General features: G+C 28.6%; 1 protein-coding gene and 1 long non-coding RNA gene across 2 annotated transcripts in view; one reads left to right on the top strand and one right to left on the bottom strand.

Annotated features, from left to right (window-relative positions):
* The window catches only part of LOC129906309 (bone morphogenetic protein receptor type-1B), a 237,687-nt gene that overhangs the window by 157,630 nt on the left and 59,549 nt on the right, over positions 1–20,508 (top strand). The gene's annotated exons all lie outside the window — the stretch shown is intronic.
* On the bottom strand, positions 4,934–5,497 carry LOC129906310 (uncharacterized). Its single transcript, XR_008770769.1, has 2 exons — positions 5,229–5,497; positions 4,934–5,116 (listed from the first exon to the last, which is right to left on the bottom strand). It is a non-coding gene; the product is annotated as an uncharacterized LOC129906310 (long non-coding RNA).

Genomic DNA, 20,508 nt, shown 5'->3' with positions numbered 1-20,508 from the left:
TTTTCTAAAATTGAATTTTATATTTTAAATTTTCGGTTACTCAAACCCTTTTGTTTAAAAATTTGTAATAAGTAAGAATATTATAAAAAAAAGAAAACCAACTGTTAAAAAAAAATATATTTTTATAAAATTTTCAAACATAAAAAAAAAATTCCATTTTAAAGAAATAAAGAGAAACTCATAAATAACCGGAAGGATTTTAGACAATTTTTATTTTTTATTTACCTTACATATTGTAGGAAGTTACTTACCTTAAACTTACATATATTCTAATTGATTTATCTTTTTTATATTTTAAAAGATTCATTATTAAAACTTTATTTATTTCTTTTCTTTTCAGGTAAGTTCCATCTTAACAATTCCTAACACTTGAACATAAATACTCCTCGTAAGTAAAAATAGAACTCTATTTGAGTAATTTCTAAGAAGTGTTAACAAAAATCTATCAATCGTCACAATATTCCGTTTGTTTATATTTCTTTAAAACTGTAATATAGGGGAGTATTAAAACCTGTACAAAAAAGTGCATTTACAAATTACAAAAAACATCAATACAATTCTTTTTGAATAAGAACTTGAAGTAAAAAAAAAAAAACACCCACACAAATCATTAATTTCTCTCAAAGAGAAAGGTGTGAAAAAAATAGGCAGTTTTTCGTCTAATAATTTGCCTCCATTGTCAATATAATCCCAAAATGAATCCTATATCCAATCCATTTTCAATATTATTCAACCAATTTTTTTTAGACATTTTGTTGTTTATTTTTTTTTAAAGAAAAAACATAATAATGTCACCCACCCATAGAGATCTATACAAGAACACTCCAACTCAAAAGTGAAATATGAGAATACAAATTTGTTCATTTCGTTTCGTTCCCCTCTCAGTCTTCTGTCTTTTCGGATTTATTTTGATTTTTTTTTTTTTTTTTGAAAAATTTGAAAAGACGCATTAATTCCAGGTCATGTGGGACGCTTAACATTCTCAAGAATATATATTTTTTTTCAACATTATAGATGACCAACAAATCCATTCAAATGTTATACAAAGTAATTCCCCACACATGAGTAGTTTTTTTTTTCCTGTGTTTTTTGTGCAAACGAGGAAAAGGTCTTTGGAAAGAGGTATACATTGTGTCCGTTTGCATCTGTCCATATGTCCAAGTAATTTATTACCATCACTATCTTCTAGCTACGAGTCTTTTACACAAGGAAGTCTATGTGTCTTTTCAGCTTCAGGTCAGATTGTAAAAGCCGAAAATGAGAAAGAAAATCTACTTGAAAATGTGTTTAGAGTTTTTTTTTTTTTGATGCATATAGAAAAATCCTACACAAAAAAGTAGGTAACTGCTCCAGGCTATATTCTCGGTCCGAGTCCCGATATGGTGTGAGTTGATCGCCAAAGGAACTGCCTTAATGTCTGGCGTGTTGGAACCAATTTTATATTATTGTCTCATTTTTTTTTTTTTTTCTTTTTTTGGGAAAACATGAAAATCAAGTCTTTGAAAACAAGAATAAAGAAAAAAATCTAAAATGCGTTCTTAATTTTTTTGTGTTTGTCGACTTTAACCAAACATATAGACCAGATGACGAACATGCAAGAGAGTGGGAGACTATAAAAAAATCCTTTTTTTTTCTCCTTAGAAAATTAGAAAGACTTCGAAGAGTGTGTGCTTCATCGCAGAGGGAATACCTGCTCAGCGGGATGCAAATCTTCTGGTTAACACGTGTGCCCATCTTTCCTCACTTCTGAGACTCACAAATCCCGCATAGTCTTTCGATCACACCACTCGCAGTCCCGTAAAGTTCTAGGGAATTGAATTTTCTGCTCGTGTTGAGAATGTTTCTTTATCTAAATCGGTTTTCTTGGCATTTTCCTGTCTAAACTGAGAAGAAAGATTCAAGATATGTTCGTTCAAATGCAGGCGAAAGACATGCAAATTAAATTGGTGTATATTAGGGTGGGTCAAAAAAATCGAAAATTTTTTTTTTGATTTGGTACTCCGAAAAATCGATTGCTAGACCCCTCTAGAATATACACACCAAATATGAGTTCTTTATATTAATGGGAAGGTCCTCCGCTTTGCAATTTTCCATTTTTACATCAAGCTTCTACTAAAAAAAAATATTTTTTTTATTAATTGACTTTTTAGCAAATTTCTTTTCAGATTCTTGTAGGAAATTGAACGCTCTACAAAAAAGGCCTTATACACTTTTTTCGTTTATCTAACCGTTGAATAGATATTTGAGGTAAAAAAATCGAGAAAATCTTTAAAAAATCGTTTTTTGGTCTTAATTTTGTAACAAACTGAAAAATTATAATCATCAAACGCGCAAGACATATTCTTGTTGGGAATTGACTGCTCCACAAAAAAGGTCTTAATAACTTTTTTCAATTATCTAACCATTCTAAAGATATTAGAGGTCAAAGTTAAAAAAAATATAAAAACTTTTTATATTTAAAAAAAAATTCCAATTCACTGAAACTTCATAATTTTCAAATCAACAAGATATATTCTTGTAGGGGCTTAAACGTTCTACAAAAAATTCCTTGGAATGAAATTGATTGCTTTAACCGTTTAGAAGATATTCGTATCCAAACCAATGCTCACTGATTTCAATAGTTTTCTTATGACCCGTATGCATTTCGATTTGGATACGAATATCTTCTAAACGGTTAAAGCAATCAATTTGATGCCAAGGAATTTTTTGTAGAACGTTTAAGCTCCTACAAGATTACGTCTTGCTAAATTGAAAATATTAAATTTTCAGTGAACTGGAAAATTTTTTAAAATATAAAATGTTTTCATAATTTTTTTTAACTTTGACCTCGAATATCTTTAGAATGGTTAGATTAATGAAAAAAGTTAACAAGACCTTTTTTGTGGAGCGATCAATTTCCAACAAGAATATGTCTTGCGCGTTTGATGATTATAATTTTTCAGTTTGTTACAAAATTAAGACCAAAAAACGAATTTTTAAAGATTTTCTCGATTTTTTTACCTCAAATATCTATTCAACGGTTAGATAAACGAAAAAAGTGTATAAGGCCTTTTTTGTAGAGCGTTCAATTTCCTACAAGAATCTGAAAAGAAATTTGCTAAAAAGTCAATTAATAAAAAAAATATTTTTTTTTAGTAGAAGCTTGATGTAAAAATGGAAAATTGCAAAGCGGAGGACCTTCCCATTAATATAAAGAGCTCATATTTGGTGTGTATATTCTAGAGGGGTCTAGCAATCGAGTTTTCGGAGTACCAATTCAAAAAAAAGAATTTCGATTTTTTTGACCCACCCTAGTGTATATGCGTGTGTGGTTAAGCACACTTTCCTGTAGGAATTTTCTTGTTCGCTGGATGGTGTTGTAGGATGAATGTGTGGGATAAATGTTTGAAGGAAGTGCAATTTCCTCTTACAAAACTCTTTTTTTGAATTTTTTTTTTTTTTGATTTTTTCTTGAAAAACTCTGATCTTTATGGATGACTTGACGTGTGTTGCTCCTGCTGCTGCTGCTGTAGTTTTGTAGAGGATATGACGTGTTGATGGTTAAGTGAGTAGAGAAGAGACCAAGTTTTTCTTGTGTCGAAGATTTGTGGAGATGTTGTTTTGATAACCGCAATTAAGACGATTCAATTTTGAAAAAAAACTTATTTTTAGTCCTCCTTCTCAAAAAAAAAAAAAAAACACATACTTTGAATATATATATTTAGACTTTGGAGGATCATTGGACTGACTAAATAGAATAACACATGAAAGTGTGATTTAACGAGGTTGGAATTTCTAGAGTCTTTATATCTGCATTGGAAATTGTGTATTGACCGGAAAATAAACACACAACGAATCGTTTGCAAGTTGAAAGGTATCCTCATTAAGGAAAGATCTTAAGAGCTCTTAAATCATTTTGATAGTTTTGTGTTGATTGCAAACAAGTTCTGTTTGTAGTTCTTTACTTTTTTTTGCACCACATATGGTACAGAAAAAAAAAAAAAACTGCATTGGAAAGGAATGTTGAGTTGGTGTTTTGTGAGATTTTTTTTCTTCGAAACAACTTCCGGCGTGGATTTTTAGATTGATCTCTTCTATGCACAATTTAGATCATCGTGGTGGGGATTTGACTTACTTCGTCAGGAACTCATTAGCAAATGAAGTGCATGTTGATCACATCTGTTAGGTTCAAATCAAACGCCGACGCGACACGATGACGACGATTACGACGTGTTGGAGTAATTAGAAGTTCTTGTTGTAGGTTTATAAAGAATATGCAAAAAGTAAAATGTCGACTCCAGAGTTAGGTTTTGTACTCACTTCCTGCACAACGATCCGAATGAAGTTGTTTTAAAATATGATGTTTACACTGAACCAAATCCTTACGTAAATACAACGAAAAAATTCGTTGAGCCAACGAAAATTTAATTAATTTTCAGCCGGTGAAAAATTTAATTGGCTCAACAAAATGGCTATCATACGTTAATGAAGAATTTCATCAATTAACGAAAACTTTCGTATTTTAATGAAATTCTTTCATAAACATTTTTCATGAAATATTAATGAATTTTTACATCACTTTACGAAACTTTTTCATCAATTAACGTAAAATTTAATTAAACACGGTGATATTTTTCGTTGGTCAATGTATTTTTTCATTAATTTATGCAAGGAACTTTCGTAAGCTAACGAATTTTTTCGTAAATTTTATGAATATTTTAATTAAATTACGAAAAAATATTCGTTAGCTAACGAAACTTTTCGTTGTATTATTTATTCTTTTAGTAGATTATACTTACTTAATTTTCGTAAGCCTACGAATTTGTTCGTAAGCCAACGAAATTTTTCGTTCATTTTTCTTCCCTTAAATTTGGAATAAAAACCTGAAATTCAAAAAAAAAAAAAAAAAAAAAATGGAGCGGAGCGAAAATTTTTCTAATTAAAAACAAAAACATTTGGTATTTTGAACTTGAATTTTTGGAGAATCATGAAATAAAAAAATTAAATTATGTAAATACACAGAAAAATTTCAATAATACATTATATGTATCTTCTTCTTCACAGAATTCCTTTTTTGTTCTTTGGGTCGGGATTAAGTACCCATCCATAAGGTAAATTAGGATGACATCTTTGGAATCTGAAAGGAAACAGAAATAGAAAAACAAAACAAAAAATTTAGAATATTTACAATAACAAAAATATTTTTTTTTATAATTATATGGGAATCAATTAAATCGAATTTTACTTACTTTCCAAAAACTAATTGGTCATCCACTCTTCCAAGACTTAAATTTGGATATTTTGGTAATGGTGACGATATATTGCTCGTGGTGGGACTTTGAACAGATCTTGAAGAATGTCTGTTTTTGAAGTTCAATAACTGGCCTTTTTCTATATAAATTCCGATTCTCTCCATTTTTTCAGCATACATTCGATGTTATCTCCGTTGGGGATAGTGTTGAAGTATCTACGGGTGAAAATGTACCTTTTCCATAATTTTGTAAACGTTGACACACCTTTTGTTCCCTTTGAAAAGATGAATCATAATCAAAATTATAGCGAGCTAGTTTATAGTTAGGTATAATTATTGTAAATAACACTGTGATAGTTCGATTTTGCAACAGAAGCGAGACACATCGATTCTAGTTAATTCGAGTATGCTGAATTCAGTAGTGGCAACCGTTTTGAAAGTTTGGCTCAAGTTTTCGAGATATTTCGAAAATAAAATCTTAGGTCGGGACTATTAAAATACTGATAATTTCGAATAATTATGTTTTTTTAAGCAGTTTTTAGTTTAGAGAAAAGCTATTCCTGTATATAGCTATATGTTTAACACTATTCCAACCTAGATTGTTATGTTTAGGTCGCTTACAAACATTTTATAAACAAAAACTTCACTTTTTAATGTTTTTTTTTATTTTGTTGACTTTCAAAGCCTTTAATATGGAGGCAATTTGAGTTTAACATTGATTCGGGATATTTTATATTATTTAAATAGCATATCATTCCAAAAATGAATAAAATACTGCAAATCTGAAAAAGTTCACTAGTGAAAATCAGCCTACTAAGCTACGGAAATGTATCAAAACCTGAACTTAAGATTAAATTAAGATAGTTTTTGGATTTTCAGCTTAAGCTTAAGATATATCAGAAAATAAATTAATGAATTAAACAGTTTTTGTAAAAACAAAAAACGTTCTTATATACTTACATCATGTCGGGATAAAAGCAGTCAAAATAACGTTTTTTCCCTTTTATAACTGTAATATTTAAAAAAAAAAAGGAAGCCAAATAAATATGTATGGCTTTGGATTCGAGTTCAGCACCCCTTTCACCTTCAGAAAAGTATATTTTGGCTCTTGTGGCAAAAAAAAGTTTATTTTTGCTTACCAGTGTTATTTAATACATTTCCGTAGCTTAATAGACTAATTTTCACTAGTGAACTTTTTCAGGTTTGCAGTATTTTATTAATTTTTGGAATGATATGCTATTTAAATAATATAAAATATCCCGAATCAATGTTAAACTCAAATTGCCTCCATATTAAAGGCTTTGAAAGTCAACAAAATAAAAAATACATGAAAAAGTGAAGTTTTTGTTTATAAAATGTTTGTAAGCAACCTAAACATAACAATCTAGGTTGGAATAGTGTTAAACATATAGCTATATACAGGAATAGCTTTTCTCTAAACTAAAAACTGTTTAAAAAAACTTAATTATTCGAAATTATCAGTATTTTAATAGTCCCGTCCTAAGATTTTATTTTCGAAATTTCTCGAAAACTTGAGCCAAACTTTCAAAACGGTTGCCACTACTAAATTCAGCATACTCGAATTAACTAGAATCGATGTGTCTCCGCTCTGTTGCAAAAAAAAAGTTCTAAAAACTATCACAGTGTAATTTATCAATCTTACCTTTACTACTTTATTTTGAACTTTTTCACTTCACTGCGCACTTGCGGGGTTGAATATGAATGCACACAAGCAACGAAAATAAAGCTCTGTATGCATTTTTTCGTTAGTCTGCCTTTTTTTAGTAAAACAACGATTTTTTTTGTTAACTGATGTATTTTTTCATAAGCCGATGTAAAATTTCATTAGTCTATGAAGAATTTCATAAGCCAATAATTTATTTTCATAGATCGATGAAGATTTTCGTTAGTTAATGTTGAATTTCATAAGTTGATGAAATTTTTCGTTACTAAATTAAAATTTTGATAAAGTAAGGAAAAAATTCTTATTTTTATTCTTTAAAATGAGTATGAAATTTTTCGTTAAGTGATGAATCTTTTCATTAAATTGGATTTTTTGGCACTAAAAAGGGAGAAAAAGTGTATGAAACGTTTTCATTAATTGATGAAGATTTTCATATTACGAAAAATTACATATTTTCGTTGAGCCAACGAAAATGTAGTGTATGAAACGATTTTCGTAATTTTACGAAACTTATTATTTTCAGTGTAGTTCTAAATTTACCTGCGAGCTAGTCAAAACAGATGATGAGATATTAATTCAATTAAGTCTTCTTAATCTTGCAATAATTACAAGCTGTAACATTTTTTTCGCGTTGCTTTTAAACAAAAATAAATGTGTGCAGCTGGCCTCTCTTCCAATTTTCGTAGTGGACTATTCATCTAGCGATCTAAATGTATTCACTGAAATACTTCTTAACCAATTAATAAGCCATTTTACTCCAGAAACCTGATAATAATTTATAAATTTAAGGGGTCAAAGTACCCTAACACGATAAAAATAATATATATTCATGTTCTTATTCGCACTTGTCATACGTTCTTTTTAGGCATTTTCAAGAGTACATATTGGCATGAATTTAAATTTAAATTTTGTGTTTTTTAAGGTCAAATGAAGAAAACTATGTTTTCTTTTTTAGAGCTTTCACTTGAACTTCATTTATCACAAGACCATTAGAAAAGAATTTATCATTTAGGTACTCGATGGTTGCTATCGTCATCACAAGATGCACACTAATATAACGTGCAAATTCTTTAAAGAACACTCTGTGTTTCAAGTCCAATTGTCATTCTTTTAATTTACCCGAAATCAATCCGCTTTGGTCTTTATATGGTTATATTATTATTGCAGCTTCGTTTGTCCTCAAATGCCTATGCAATTCGTCACTCCTGATAAGATCGTTTTTGCTTTCTTGAAGTTTTACACAATCATACTTAATTCTTCAGCTCCGTGAAGCCAGAACTGCGACCTCAAAATGTTCGACTTTAAAAATTTTCCAACAAAAGTTACGCATGCACCACAGTGTACAATGTACATATGTACTGAAAACTTCAAAATCCACAAAAATTACTTTTTTTCAAAAATTTAAACGACAATCGTTTGTCCACCTCGAGAATATAAACCAAAAATCGCCATTTGTCCAGCCTACGTGTAGAAAATATTCTTTTTTTATTTGACAGGAGGAAATCTTGGCAGTATTCGACACCAAGTAGTGTGGGACTCTTAACCACTAAAACCACCTCTTAATCAGGACCAATCTTGAAAGATTGACATCAGATTTTTCTTTCTTAACTTTGAAAATAATTTAAAATCACTTTGGGGGAAGTTTAAACTTTTAATACTTTCCCATGTTTTTTTAGACAAAAACAAATTTTGAACTAAAAAAGTAGATATTCAAAAAACAAATTTAAAAACATTGCAGTTTTTGGGGATTTTAGGAGCTTTGAATTTTTCAGTACAAAATTTGGTTTTTAATACCTATCTCCTAAACGGAAGTATTCAAGATACGTCTATCTCAAAATTTGAGCGTTTTAGACGATTTTTCAGACACTTTCTACAAGAAAAAGACTGCTCTAAAATTTTTTTGAAGTGTGGACAAACACAAATTTTTCGTGGACAAATATGTACAAAAGGTGGACAAACGAATTAGACAAGTTTGGTTCAAAAATTTTGAGGTCACAGTTCTGGCTTCACTTCGTGTACTTGTTCCAGATTAATTACCCACAAAATTGTCATCGGGAAATTAGCTTTGAGAAAATTTCCTGACTGGCTTGCTCAAGCCCTTTCCGAAGTAAATATAGGAAGTTGTCATTTTTGGCTTCTTTGTTTGGAATAAAATACACCTTAACATATGTAGGGGAAAGGTGCGAACAGTGAGACAATCCATTTTTCTCTTATCTGAAAATAAGCACAGTAACGCTAGTTTGGGTCAAAACGTTTATTTCCTCGTCTGCGTCTTTTAATTTTGTCCCGATTAAATTAAAGCTGTCCATTTTCCTACACCGTAAAATATCACACAAAATCAGGTGAAAGTAGTTTTTGGAGTGTTATAAAAAGAGTGTATAACACAAAAAAATCTGGTTAGTAGACAGAACTTTTTTAAAATATGTATTAGGTATTATTTATATGTTCTTTCATAAAAAAATATCTTGTAATTAGAATTCCTTCTCGTTTTTTGTAATTTTATATTTTTCCGAAAAATTACAAAAAGTAAACAGTGAGACATTATTAAAAAGCAAACAGTGAGACATAGATTTTTAAAAAGCAAACAGTAAGACATAGATTTTTAAAAAATCTATTATTTTACATGACTTCAATATGATTCGTAGTGTTTTTTCTTTCGTTTTTTGGCTTTTTGTTATTTTTTTTTTGAAAAAATGGGTTAAAGTAAAATAAATTAATTAATTATATACTTGTCAATTACCTAATTATTTGACGTTTTCGTTAATTTTTTTTTCACCTAAGAATGTCTCACTGATCGCACCCCTTGCAAACAGTGAGACGTTTTGACTTTTTCTACATTTTAGTCTAATGTGATGCTCTCATTCATTCTTTAACTAAAAGTTTTTGAAACATTAAGATAAAATATGTCTTAAACTGCCTTCAAAGTTTCGTTAAGCTATCTTGAAAACATTCTAAGATATACCAATTTAAAAAAAGGGTGTCTCACTGTCCGCACCTCTCCCCTACTTTAATTAGGTTCACTGCTTAAACAAATTAAAAAACAAATGGTAAAAGAAAGAAACTGGCTGAGAAGACAGTGGCAAAAATTTCGTATTCAATCTGTTTATAATGAAATGAATGTTTTAAATAGACTGATTTCTGATCAAATTAAAGTTTTTCGCAATAAAGAGTGGAATGAAAATCTAAGACGCCTCGATAAATGTTCTAAACCTTTTTGGAACATCACAAAAATTCTAAAAAAGAAAAACAAACAAATTCCATACCTAGAAAGTGGAGGTACAGTCTTTTTTACACCTGACAGTAAATGTGAGCTTTTGGCTGATACATTTTTGATCAACCACAACTCTTCAGTTGCACTCACTTCACCATTAGATTCAATAGTTAATGCTTCGCTAACTGAATTCAATCTAACTGAATACAGCACTCCAATAGACAATTTAATTTTATATGAGGATGTAGAGTATTTTACAGCCAGTCTTATAAACAATAAATCGCCAGGAATCGATAAAATAAACAATCAGATTCTGAAACAACTACCAAAAAATGGTTTTAAGTGTCTTACATACATTTTTAATGCCTGTTTAAAGACACAGTACTTCCCGGATGATTGGAAAGTTGCTAAGGTTTTACCCATTCTTAAAATAGGTAAAAGTTCAAATAATGCCCAAAGTTACAGGCCAATCAGCCTTCTCAATAATTGTAGTAAAATTCTTGAAAAAATAATAAAAATAAAATTACAAGATTTCATATCCACCCAAAATATTATGCCATTAGAACAATTTGGTTTCCGGAAAGATCATTCCACCTCACATCAAGTTGTAAGGATTTGTAACCATATTAAAACTAGTTTATCTTCTAAAGAGTCCACTGGGTTAGTGCTACTTGATATTGAGAAAGCCTTTGACTCAGTATGGCACGACGGGCTCCTTTATAAGCTTATAAAATTTAGATTTCCTCCTTACCTTATTAAACTCATTCAAAGCTTCTTAACGAATAGAAACTTTATGGTCTATTTAAACAATGATTTTTCAACTAGAAGATCAGTTCCAGCTGGTGTTCCCCAAGGATCGGTTCTTGCTCCTTTGTTATACAATTTGTTTACAGCCGATTTTCCTGATTTACCAGACTGTGAACTAGCCATGTATGCGGATGATACTGCAATTTTTTCATCACATGAACTTGGTGGTGTCATAGAAATTAAACTCCAAAGAGCTCTGAATATAATTTTTGAATATTACAAGCATTGGAAAATTAAAATTAACGCTGGCAAAACCCAATCTATCTTTTTCACGAGAAAAAGAAAGAATTGCTTTTTGCCCAGCAAAAATTTAGAGCTCGATAACACTGAAATAAAATGGGTCGATACAGTTAAGTATCTTGGAGTAACATTGGACAAGACACTGACTTTTAGAAATCATACTTCTAATATAATCACGAAAATTAACATTGCTACTAAAATGCTCTACCCGCTTATAAATCGAAAGTCATTACTTAGTAACGAAAATAAAATAATCTTATTTAAAGTTATATTTCAGTCCATGTTATTGTATGCGTCACCTGTATGGGGTACCTGTGCTCAGATGCATATTAAAAAACTACAAATATCGCAAAACAAAGTGTTAAAAATGATTTTAAATCTGCCATGGTTTTATTCGACCATTGAACTGCATAAAAAAGCTGATGTACTTCCCATATCAAAGAAAGTTGAAATTCTTAATGAAAAATTCTTTGAAAAATGTAACCATTCTGAAAATCCTTTAATCAGGTCTCTTAGAGTATAAATTGCCTTAATGTACAAACTAATTGTTATTTTTGTTATTTATACTATTTCACTTATTTATTTTGTTTGCGACTAAAAATACATGTAACCACTAATGTTGTTCTATATTTTTTTTTTTTTTGTATTTAGTTATATATTTACTTATTTATTTATTTATTTATTTATTTATTTATTTATTTATTTATTTATTTATTTATTTATTTATTTATTTATTTATTTATTTATTTATATATTAATTAATTTATTTATTTTTTGTTTTGAATTTGTTTATTAACTATCATTTTTTTCTTAATGTCATTATTTATTATTAACTAAAATAATTGTACTCAGTTATATTCTTATGTTTTTTTTTCACATCCATATTTGTTTTTTGTTATACATCCTTTCTAAATTAACTTATATATTTTTCTACTTATTTATTTTCTATTTATTCTTTTTGTAATGGTATATTGGTTTGTTTACTTATTTATTTATTTATTTGTCGATTTATACATCATTACAATATATGTTTGTTACTTTTGCTAACATACCTATAAATATTTATGTAACGAATTAATTCGACCTTAAATCCTGTGATATTAGTATATAAGCTTCTCATTCATCTAACTATGTTACTATTTTTTCTATTTTTTTTTTTTTTCTCTAATTCTTACATGAAGGTTTTTGCCTATAGTTTTCCTTCAATTTAATTAAATTTTTAAACTTAATATTGCCAATTCACTTTCAATAAAATTTTCCAGTAGTAAGATATAAAAATTATCATATCTCTGTACAAGCTGTGCTAAAACCACAATATGTAAACAAAAATTGTATTATCTATCAAATAAAATATCTATCTATCTAAGTTTTTCGGGACCTAGTTTTGTAGGGCTTAATTAACATTGTAAAACTGCATAATTTGTTTTTTGTTTGTTTTCAATATACCTACGCCAAAAGTCTGGATTTTGGGACAAAATAGTTTTTTTTTTAGACCTTGTTACATGTCAAGTTATCTTTTCTACATTTGTTAAAAAATTGCTTTTGGACCTTTTTCACCCTTATTTACTGTGCTCGAAATTCAAATTTTTAAAAATCTTGAAGTTTAATTTTCAATATTTTGTTAACAGCTCTAAGACTTTCCTTAAGTAGGATCGGAGCATCGAAAAAAACTAAAAAAAAAAAAAAAAAAATACTTAAGAACGTGGCAACCCTATGACTTATGACTATGAAAATATCATCGTTTAAATGTGCACTGCAATAATTTCTCAAGGAGCGGTGGTGTCACATATCGTAAGATTCTGGACAAAAATCAGTTATCTGAAGATCATTTATTTAACACTGAAATTTTATTTTTAATTCAAATATTTCTCATTCATTGATTTTTGAATACAAATATTTTGTATCAAATATTTAGTATTTTTATTGCATTGATATTTTCTTGAAGAGCAAAGTCTTATTTTCGAAAAAAAAAAAATTGAAAGAAATCGACTTTTACAAAAGTTATTAACTAGTACCTACGTAACATTGATAGATATTGAGAGCAATTGATGACATTACTTTGGAGTGTATGTACATTTGTTTAACAAAAATCACACAGAACACAACTATCTGTTTGTTTTTAATGCATATTTGTATAAGTTTGTCTTCGATTGCATTTTATGTCAATATAAAACAACACCAATATTCTTTGTCGGCAACAAAAGTCTTACATATCATATGTTTGTAGGCACCTGGTACCTCCTTACAATCTTGCAAAAAAAATATATAATCAAACATGAAAAACTGTTGCAATTCTCAAGAACTCAAGAGTGTGGAAAAAAACATGCTAACTCAACACTTGTAAAAATGGTTTGTCAAGATAAAAATTAATCATAGATAAAACCATATTAGTGTCATAATTTCTACTTTAAAACTGGGTTAATTGATCTTCAGATCGATAAGTACCTACCTATAGCTAATAAACAAATCTCTTATTGAATTAAATCACTTGTAAATTGTACTCCCAGGAAACCAATTAATTATGAACAACCACTAAACTTAAAAGAGTAAAAAAAAAACAAACTACCTCAATTAAGCTCAACAAAGCTTTATTGTCGCAAGAATTATAAATGATGTTATTCACGCTCTACTTGTACTCCTCAATGGGTTGTTGGTTTGATAAAAAAAAAATAATAAAATAAATAACTGCATGTGTGACGTTTTATAGTACAAAAAAAATAAAAAAACTTACACGATTGACATTTTGCGATACGAAAAATTCATTCACATCGACGACAACAGCAAAAAAAAAACTACGCAATTTTGTTCAGAAGCTAAACAAAAACAACGCGTTCTAATTTTGCTTCTAATAACGATTACGATATTAGAAGTTAAAGGTTAGGGTCATGTTATGCATTCATAAAAGGTTTGAAAAGTTCTAAAATGCATTACTTTGTATGCTTTTTACATAAGTTTGATTTCAAGTTCCACAAAAAGTACAAAATCTTGAAACCTTAAAAAAAATATTCCTTAAAAGCCTTTTATTTCAAACTTAAGACCTTATCACATAAAAGCATAAATGTACAACCCGTCCATATACTTTATTTGTTCATAAACAATTGACTGAGTAAAAAATTGTTAAGGCAAATGGTGGTGACAGAAGCAATTGCAAGTCCCAAAGGTCAGCAGTCACCTTTTGAATGAGTGATTGTTGTTGCTTCAATTTGCTGACAAAAATTCCCATATTTGTCGTTTAAAGATGATGTGTGCATTTTGTTTTATTATTTTTTCCATTATTTGTAATAGGGTACGTATAGCCTTTCATCGTTCGTCGTGCACTTAAATGGGAAGTTTGTGTTACCTAGTTTCAAAGTATGGCCTTGAGAAGTAAGAATGAATCAGCTAAAATGTGACTTTAAACGTATGTTTGATTATACTTCTTGAGAACTTTCATATTACGCTCAGTTTAAACTGCAAAATGATTTTTTTATTTGAAAAATTAACAAAGTAAACCAGCATCCTGCTGTTTTATTTTGTTGTAACTTCTTCTTTCATCTTGGTAGCATGTGTTTTTTCTTTACACGCATCAACAAATGTTAAAGTGTTCTTTTCATTAACAGCTGTGAAAAAATTCACACACAGCATTATTTCTCCAAAGACTGCGCATCACTCAAAAGGATATTCTTGGGTGTAGGTAAGAAAAAGAATGCATTGTGAAAATTTTAAGTAGTGAATTGCTTCACATAATAATTGTAACGAAATAAAAGGATACAATGTGTTTCAAAAACCATTACCTTTTTTACTTTCAATAGAAAACTCTTAAGCGTGAAAATGTTTTTTTTACTTTGAGAAGAATAGTTTTTTAGTGAAATGTTCATAAAAACAGAGAGATATAAGATGAGAAAGAAAAACACGGCAAATGAAACACAATAAAAAAAAGAACTGTCAATTGTGCACTTTTTGATACAAGTTATTTTAAAATGTGCACGATTGTTTCCAGGTACTTGTTGTAATGGTATAAATTGCTTTAAATTCTAAAGTTTTTTAAATAATAATAAACAATTTTTTAATTTTACATTACAAGAAATGTATTTAAATCTTTAAAAAATAAATAATATAAACAAATATTATGTTTTTTTTTTGTTTTTTAAAGATCGTTTTTAAAATTACAAAAACAGATCATTAAGTAATTTTGACCTCCAAACGAAGTATGCCAACATACTTTACTTATAGCAAAGAATTTTTAGAAATTTTGTTTTGAATATAAAAATTTTCAAAAAAAATTGATATTGGTACAAATTGTTTTTTTATATTAACCTTAGTCTCAATGAGGGTTGTAAAAAATCATATTCTTTTTAATAAACTTGCTTTGCAATATAAACTTAAAAAAATATTTATTGCAAATAAAAAATGTTTACATTAAAAATAAATTTATTGGATTCAAAAATATTTTACATAAAAAATAAAATATGCAAAGAAAAAAAGTTTTAATTGAAAATAAATTTTTTATGCAAGTCAAAATTGTTTGCATTAAAAAATTTTGCAAATAAAAAATTCTCTTATTGAAAAAAATTCAAAGCAAAATGTGTAGGTACATTCAATTTTTTGTTTAATATTCTTTACAATTTGACTGTTTGGTTCATGTTAGTCAAATAGTCAGAAAATGTAATATATTCGACGAATGTAAAATAAAAAAAATAAAATAAGAGTACACATTGTACTTCTAATTGTTTTTATTTCAATGAATACATTTTTTACATGCAATTACATTGTATATTGAATGCAAAATATTTTTGGTTAAAATTACTTGCTTTTTTTTAAGCAAATATTTTTTATTTTTTGTAATAAATAATAAATAAATAATAAAAAGAAAATAATTTCTTACAACCTTGAATGTGACTTACCAAAATAATTTTATTTTTCCTTAGAAAATGCTAAGAACAAAAAATAAAATTGCTCTTAGAAAATCTTGGTTTCGTTAGTTTGGTCTAGAGCTGGGCAAATCGTTCATTTCAAAAGATCGAATCGTTCAAAGATTGATTTCACCAAAGATTCGGTCTTTTCTATCAATCGTTCTTTCGTTCATTTAATCGAAACGATTTCTTTTTCACTCATTTTGTTCTGACAAATGAGAGAAGAAACAAGAAATTGCTAATAACCTGAAATATTAACATTTCAATGCAACCATATAAAACAATATTTCGTTTATATTTTCTATGAGAGCTTTTTTAAAATCTAATTTTCTCCGCTTTTTTTTTGAAAATATATTTTTGGAAAATTTTAATGTTAAATTTGATTATTAGTAAGGCCCTTTGTCTTCGCCAAGTTCAAAACATCGAAATAGATACATCAAAAATAAAAATAAGTCAAGGTCAGATGTTCGATAGAAATTCCCAATCGAATCCGATTCAATTCAAACTCTGAACCTGCTTATATAAATTTGTATCAGTTGTATGCATTAAATTGAAATAATGATTGAGAATGAATGGAATGAAAAAAATCCGAGTTCTGAGAGATTTTTCAGATGATTTTTGATTGTGAACGATTTGGATGAACGAAATAGTCCAGTGCATTTATAATTTGACCCAGCAGTTTGTACCACCCCCAAATTTGTTTTGCTCATTCGATAGAGAATTGGCTGAATATCATTACGCTGATTTTTCGCACTCGAGAAATTCACCTTTCGGCCGCCATCTTGGATTTTAGTTTTTGTTGAATATCTTGATTTCTATTCATCCTACATAAAAGTTGTGTATACAAGAAACGTAGAAAATTAAATTTCGCGTCTTTTATGTTATGAACACTTTTTCGATATTCTGAATATTTAAAAAGTTACAAGCGAACAAAGTAAAAAAAAAAAACAGAAAAAAGTGACAATTTTAAAGTTTTGAGCACTTTTTATCAAAATTATGAAAAAACCTTCCGAGATAAGATTATTCACCTTAAAATTTTTTACAACTCTGCTATACAACTTTTCTCGTCTTTTATGTTATGAACACTTTTTCGATATTCTGAATATTTAAAAAGTTACAAGCGAACAAAGTAAAAAAAAAAACAGAAAAAAGTGACAATTTTAAAGTTTTGAGCACTTTTTATCAAAATTATGAAAAAACCTTCCGATAATTTTCTACAACTCTGCTATACAAATTTTTTTTCTATCGCTATAAATACAAAAGTTATTAATACTTTTTTGTTAAAAATGCTCTTTTTTGTTTGTGTTTTTTATCTTTACTTTTTTCTTAATTAATTAATATTAATAACTTTATTAATTATAGCGATACAAAAAAAAGTTATATAGCAGAGTTGTAGAGAATTTTAAGGCAAATAATCTTTTCTCGATACGTTTTTTCATAATTTTGATTAAAAGTGATCAAATCTTAAAAATTGTCATTTTTTTCGTTTTTTTTACTTTTTTGGCTTGTAACTTTTTTAATATTCAGAATATCGAAAAAGTTTTCTTAACATAAAAGACGCGAAATTTAATTACCTACGTTTCTTGTATACACAACTTTTATGTAGGATAAATAGAAATCGAGATATTCAACAAAAACGAAAATCCAAGATGGCGGCCGAAAGGTGAATTTCTCGAGTGCGAAAAATCAGGGTAATGATATTCAGCGAATGCTCTATCGAATGAGCAAAAAAAATTTGGGGGTGGTACAAACTGCTGGGTCGCCCATACAGGGTGTCCCAAAAGTAATGGATCAAACGAAGTATGCTGATAGGGGATCTTAAAGGCTCTCAGAATTTGGTAACTTGTTCATCCCAAATCCTTACGGTTTTTGATTTAATGCAATTCTTGTGAAATTTCGAAAAATCCCTACTTTGCAACAGTATTTTGCTTCCTGCGCCCATAATTGATTTTTGTTTTTTAAAATTCTTTTACAAAAACTTTGCCAAATAATTAGGAACAATTAATTAATCAAAATAGTTGGTATTCCATACGCCATTTCCCTGCAAATTAACTAACAGTTTCAAGTTTTATAAAAAATCAATTTCTAACTTTTATTTGAGAGCAACACCGCAAACAAAATTTGTACGGTGTGAGAATGGTTTATTATTTTAAAAAGTTGCCCTGTTATTCTAGTTTTCAAAAATGTATAAAAGTTCCCAAAGTTGCAGTTATATCGCAAAATATTACAATTTGAATTCAACAAAACACGGTTTTTTAGAAAACAAAAAACAACCAAAAATAAACACATTTCCTCGAACTGTTATTTGTTTATTTTTCTTAAAACAAAAGCCTCTATTTTTGTTTGTATTTTTGCTCTGAAAAACCCTGTTTTGTTGAATTCAAATTGTAATATTTTGCGATCTAACTGCAACTTTGGGAACTCTTATACATCTTTGAAAACTAGAATAACAGGGCAACTTTTTAAAATAATAAACCATTCTCACACCGTACAAATTTTGTTTGCGGTGTTGCTCTCAAATAAAAGTTAGAAAATGATTTTTTATAAAACTTGAAACTGTTAGTTAATTTGCAGGGAAATGGCGTATGGAATACCAACTATTTTGATTAATTAATTGTTCCTAATTATGTGGCAATGTTTTTGTAAAATAATTTTAAAAAACAAAAATCAATTATGGGCGCAGGAAGCAAAATACTGTTGCAAAGAAGGTATTTTTCGAAATTTCACAAGAATCGCATTAAATCAAAAACCGTAAAGATTTGGGATGAACAAGTTACCAAATTCTGAGAGCCCTTAAGATCCCCTATCAGCATACTTTGTTTGATCCATTACTTTTGGGACACCCTGTATATGAAGATCATAAATGCACTGGACTAAAACGTTCTTTTCCACTTCGTGGTTTTTGATTGTAAACGATTTGGATGAACGAAAGGTACTTTTCCACTTCGTACTTTCTTATTTTATGAACGAGATTGATATAAGGATTGATTGATTTGGTTTATAGTGATTACAATCACTCAGAATTTTCGGTGAACGGGTCAAAAAGACCGAATCAATCACGATTGTACAGCTCTAGTTTGGTCTATGTATAGCTCCATGCTTTATTTTAAGCGCAAAAATATTACAAAATTTCGTGTCCAAAAGTCACGATTTTTAAGCCTAAGCGAGATGATCATGTTCATTATTTTACTTTGGTGTCTGGATTTGGTTCTGGATTTGAATCGCATACATAATTAAAAAAAAAACTACAATTAAAAAAAATATAAACCTATTTAAAAATTTCTTCGAAAATAATAAATTAAAAAATATTTTTTTGAAAAGTTTTACTTTTATAATTTTTTGAAATTTTTAATGACATTTATTTTTATACAAATTTTTTCATCCGATTTTTTTAGAATGATTCCGGACGCTTCCGGACTGCCAATCGAAAACGCCATAAATGTATTAAAACATTTTGATATACGATTGAATACACAAAATATTTGTGTCTATTCATGTTTTTTAAATTTTTTTTTTATTTTAAGCCTTCCAGTGGCATGATGAATTGCATTTGTTGAACAATTAAACGAAAAATTACAAAACTGTGTAAATAAATTTTTGAAAAAAATCTTCACAAACACAAAAAGGTGTGAAATATGAAACCCTTTTACATCCAAACAAACACAATGTAGTCAAGTCTCCACACCTTTTTTAAATGTTTAATTTTTTTTTAACTTCTTTTTTTTGTGTTATTTGTTAATTTTCAAGTATTTCTCGACTTGAAAAACTACAAAACATGTTATAATTTTCTGAAGGTGTTAATTGATAGCTACAGTCGCACCGAGAGATGATTTATTGCTTTGGAGGATCTCTTGCACCTTTAAAGTGTTCCTATACATGCTTAAGCTGTGCCTTGAAGTTTCTCTATCTCTGGATGATGCTTATGTTCATCTTGGTGGTCGTCTTTGAGCATAAGCTGGAAATGGACTTTGAAATTCCTTCGGATACAATAATAATGATGATTATTAAATGTTGAATGTTGTACCTTTTTTTTATCACTGATGCGCGATTTTATTACTACTTGTTTTGTTGGTCGTCGTCGTCGGTCGGTGTGCCTATGTTGCATTGCGTTTATAGCAATCTCAAAACCGATGAGGTTTTATTTCGTTATGCTCTGAAAGAGCTCATACTTCTTTATACCAGATATACAAGATAGATAGGATTATAGGTATACAAACTGCACAAGCCATTCAAAGATATACTTGGATCAGATTGAACCATGATAAATTGGTTTTAATTCAAAAAAGTACTTTTTTTTTTCTTCTTTTTATTTTGTTGTTACTGAGTCGTATAATAGTTTATAATGGTTCGAGGGGTTATTAATAACAAAATGAAAATTTATAATAAATGGTCGACGAGTATTAATAGTAAATAAATGATTGAGAAGATTTATGGAAAATATTGT

The sequence above is a fragment of the Episyrphus balteatus genome, chromosome 1 (genome assembly GCF_945859705.1).
Source record: "Episyrphus balteatus chromosome 1, idEpiBalt1.1, whole genome shotgun sequence".
Taxonomy (NCBI): domain Eukaryota; kingdom Metazoa; phylum Arthropoda; class Insecta; order Diptera; family Syrphidae; genus Episyrphus; species Episyrphus balteatus.
This window is presented reverse-complemented; position numbering and strand designations above follow the sequence as displayed.